Source organism: Streptopelia decaocto, assembly GCF_964273445.1.
Source record: "Streptopelia decaocto genome assembly, chromosome: 27".
Taxonomy (NCBI): Eukaryota; Metazoa; Chordata; class Aves; order Columbiformes; family Columbidae; genus Streptopelia; species Streptopelia decaocto.
The window spans coordinates 833,738-838,660 of NC_138682.1; positions in this window are offsets into that span (position 1 = coordinate 833,738).

Below are 4,923 nucleotides of genomic sequence, written 5' to 3' on the forward strand. Positions count from 1 at the left end.
GTATGATGAATTTGCCTGCTCTGTATTAACTATCTGCAGATTTCTTCCCTTTCTTCTAACAGCATGTACAAGACAAAACAATATCTATTATGTGTATATTAAGATTGATTTTATTTCTGAGACACCACCCCCCTGGAGAGAAAGAGAAGAAGCTAAAGTTAATATATGTTTAGCAACCCAACTCCAGAAACGCAATAAAAGTTAAAATCTCCCCTACTGTTTTTTAATTATGATATTAGATCGGGAAGGAGGACGGTGGCAATTTATTGCTTCAACTATTTGTATGGATGTGCCTGGTTTTCCATGTAAAAACATGGGTACTCAAAAAGACCCCACGCTGTTCGCCTTCATCTTTATACGCGTAATATTGTTTGCTTTGTTGCTCATGCTCACGCACTTTCCGACGCTGTTTTCGGAGTAAAATATTAATGATATTACGATACGCCGGATCGCATCATTTTTCTTGCGCCTCTTTGTAAAATGCTCCTCTCCCAGCAGGTGGAATTTGGAAACACGGAGGGTTTTGCCTCATCTCTGTCTCGCCTGTGGATGAATTTCACCCTTTGCCGCCAGGAATGATTTTTGGGGCGGTTTTGCCAAATACCTCCTAGGAAAATCTATGGGGCAGAGGAGTAGGGGGCTGTGGGGAGATGAGTTTGCCTTGGTAAATTGTCTTTATTTATTTTGCAACAGGGGAAGAACGGGACTATTTTGTGTTGCTTTCCTGCCCCCTCCCCAAATAAACCCCCCTCCTGGATATTTACTCGGCTGGGTTTGGGGGGAAAATCCCTTGAAGGTTTAAACTCTTTCCCTACAAGACGAACCGGCTCCAGGGCAGGAAAACAAAGTGGGGCTGGCGGAGGGGCCGGTGTAAATGGCAGCAAATGTCTCTGCTCAAGGTTGTTATCTTTAGGTGTCTGTCTGGGTGTCTGGCTCAGACACCGAGTTTTTCCATAGGTATTGGCTCCGCCGATGACCTTTCCATATAACTACTGGGAGGGGGGGGTGTGTTAAGCCAGAAGATGGGCCATTGCCTGAATATTCTTGACTTTAAGCCATGGTTTTGGGGAGATAGACGCAGGTTTAAGGCTGGGCTGAGCTCCTGGAGGAGACGTTTGCACCAGGCCAGAGATATTGCGGTGAAGATTGGGCTGGAATCCATCGCCTAAAGCAGCGCCCTTCACCCCTCCACCCCCCCCACATTACATTTCGTGGGGTTATTGTCTTATTTGAGGGCACCAGGCTCTTCCTAACACCTTGTGCTCCCTTTCAAGCTCGCTGGTGTGCAACCAGAGCAGCCAAACAATAGAATTTGCAGACACAACTTGGAGCTTGCAACTATAGTTATCTATGCTAATTACAGGGTGTCTGACAGAAACATAATAAATGTAAAGGGAGAAGTATAGAAATATGTTTCTCCAGGCAGTATGCACTTCGCCTCTCTGGGTTCAGGCTTGTTTTCTTGCTCTTCTTTTCATTTACTTCGCTGGGAAATTCTTTTTTCCCCTTCTGTTGACCTGCATTTCATATCACACCCAAACCCGAGCGAACCTGGGGAGCGGGAGCTTGAGTTTTGCACCCTCCCCGGGTGCTGCAGCCGAGCTGCTGGTTTTGTGAACATCTGCAAGAGGCTGCGGCTGGTGGAGACCTGAAATTTTGGAAAAGGAGACCATAACACCCTTAAAGAAATTGTTCTTCGCTTTAATTGCACCTCGGAATTTATTGTCTATTAGCCGTCCTACCTCCAACACTGGAGAGACAGGAATTCTTAGCAACAGACAGAGGGGGGTGTGGGTGGGGGGGGAAGCGCTTAAGCAGGTAAAAAACTCCCGCAGTGTCATTTTTAAGCCGAATGCTGATTTTTTCCCCACTTAGCTCTGATTCCCATGTTGGCTCAGATTGGAGTTTTCGCGTCGATATAAAGCGACGTGCGTGCAAGTCCCAGCGGTCAGTTGTTGTCCTGGGGAGCTTTTTCCATATGATAACTTTTAAGGAAAGCCTGAATAAATAGGATTTGCAAGCGGCCAAAGAATTTAGCGGGGTTGCGGGGGGGGAGGCGAAGCCTATAGCCTGCAATCGCGCTGCTGCAAGATTCACGGATGGTATTTGGCCTGAAATTCATCTTTCCCCATATTTATTTACTTTAAGAGACAATCCTGGAATAAACAGAGGCATCTGGAGGATCAGGAAATATTTCGCAGCCTCTTCAGAGCGTCTGTTTTAGAGTCATTCGCTCCATTGTGCACAATTTTTTCCCCCTCTTCTTTCTCTTTTTAAGGAAAGGAGGGGTGAAGAAGGAACAAAAGAAAGAGAGAAAGAACTTGGCCAGGCAAAAAAGAAGAGGAAGGGACTGGAAAAGGACAAAGAAGTGGGGGGGAAAAGGAACTTTATTCCGGGTTAGGGCTGCAAATGCAGGCGGGGAGTGGGAGTTGGAGCTGGCTGGAGAATTACTTTCGGTTCGCTTCTGGAGGGAGATGAAGCCAGCACCGCCCTTCCCTGGTCCTCCGAGGCGGGAGGTGTGTGTGCTGGGGGGGCAAGGAGAAGAGAAAACCCCCATTTCTTTTTTAATCCGAACTTGACAGTGTTAATTGAACCGAGGGAAAGCAGGGGAATGCGGATGGGTTTTTCCACCCCCCCCCCCCCCCCGCTTCCCTTTCTCCCCTCTGTTTGTCTGTCTGCCTGTCAAGGGGGGCGCGGTGCCTGCGCAGCCCCCCCGCTGCCGGAGCTTCCCCGGAGCGAGCGGGATGAGGCTCCGGAGCTGCCCCCTCCGGGGGCGCCGGGCTCGGGGGGTCCCGGTGGGCGGCAGCGCCGAGTCCCCGCTCCGGAGGAGGCTGCTGGGGCCTGGAGCTGCCACAGGGGAAGGGGAGATTGTCCCCCATGCCGCCCCCCCTCCCAAATCACTGTGGAGCGCAGGCTGCCTTCTCCTTAACACCACTTTTTGGAAAGAAATACAAAACAATTAAAATCAAGAAAGCAGTGTCACATCCGCTGCCCAATAGTTGTTTTTCCTTTTATTTTTTCCATTTCTTTTCCCCCTCTTCTGCCTTTTTTTTTTAAGGTTATTTTTTGTCTCCGTTCCTTCCAATCAGGGGAGAATTTCTTAAAGCGAAAGCAAAATAGAAGCGATTTGGAAGCGGGGCAGGGATGCAGCGCGGGCTGAGCACACCCAGCACCAGCACGGCCGGGACTCCGCTCCGGAAAGGTGTCAGAACTCAGGCGGCCAGGACAGTGCTCAGACAAAGGCTTCATTTCTGTAACCTCTTCATTTCCGAATCGACTTTTATTTTTAATTATTTTTTCTGCGTCAGGAAAAAAAAAAAAAAATATATATATATATAAATACTTCTCTTGTGGACTTAGTTTTGCACGATGCAATTAGAGTTGCTTTCCCCCGCAGATTCGAAAGGGGAGGTGAGAGGAAAAGATACTAGTCTGCCTGGAAGGGATGTGATAGTTCCCCATCATTCCAGAAGAGATAATCTCCCATTAAACAAGTACCGAAGCTTTTGTGGAGGCAGAGGAGTGTAGCTGGAGCGCGTATAAAACCTGCGAGATAACCTTGTAGCTGCTGAATTCAATAGCGAGGCGCGTTTTAATTTCAGTCTGGAGATTTGCTTGGAGACGCTGCTGCTGAAAAGAAGAATATCCCAGGATATTGTTTTATTTGCCCTGCGCTCCGAGTGGACTTGATTCACATAACTTTGCATTCATCCATGGGGATGGTTTCACGTCGAGATAAGCGTGAAAGGACAATATTTTATGGGGGTTCACATCGTGTTCAATTTTATGGGGGTTCACATCGTGTTACGGGATTCTGCAGCAGAGAAAACGTTGTCTTAAGCCGTGTCTTTTAGTTTTAAGCCGTGTCTTTAGCCTTAAGCCGTGTCTTCAGCCTTAAGCCGTGTCTTCAGTTTGCTTTAAGGTGAAGTGTCTCCATCTCTGCTTTGTACTGTTGAATTCTCAGAGACCAGCAGTCCCGGAATGAAAGGGGCTGGTGTTACAAGCGCTATCTTATATTTTATTTAAGATCCCACCACAACACGGGGAGGGGATCATTCCGTGGGCTGCAGGTTTCCGTGCAAATCAAAGCAACCTTCCCCAGCTATGTTTGCCTTTGTGTAACACCAACTGCACCATCCACGACTAATGTAGTGACCTTGCCTGCTCGCGTTAAGGTTACAAAAACTGCTGCTACTTATTAGAACTGCGTGGCTTGGGTAATTTCTGCTCGTTTTGCGGTTCGTCTGTGGTATATCCTGCAAAGCTCCCCACTGCCTCTGCTTTTCGGTGCTTCTCTCCATGCTCAGTCCTCCCTTTCCCTCTCCCTCCTTCTCTCTCTCTGCCTCTTTTTCTCTCCTTCTCCCTTTCTGCATATACATCTGCAGCCAACCCTCCTCTTGGAAGGCTCCTCTTTAAAATACTCCACCAAAGTAGCAAACCCCAGCTGCTTTTTCCCCTCCACATATCACAGCTCACTATATTAGCAGAGTAAGTATTTTTTAAATGAGAATAGATAAAGAATGATGAGTATATATCTAGATATTCTTTTTCCCGCGGACATAAAAATAACCGTCATTGGAGACCGGTGATTGACAGATAAATTGGGCTCGATAAAGGCCAAAGAAGACATTCCGCTCCTGCAGGAATATTTCCCTTTAAGGGCTCACATAAAACAGGGGACTTAAAACGGAATGGGGGATAAATTCTGTGAGGGAGCGAGTCGATGATTTTTCCCTTCGAATTTGGAAAACCCGGAGTCCCTTCACAACCACCCCCCGTCAGGTTTGGATTTTAAAGCCTTCCCTATTTTTCCAGAGGGAAACCCTATTTCTCCCAGCAGCGAGGGCAGCCTGGTGCATTCATTCACTTATATTTTTGCCCTGTGCATTGAGGTGCAGGATTTTCTCCTGGCTCAGCTGAGGG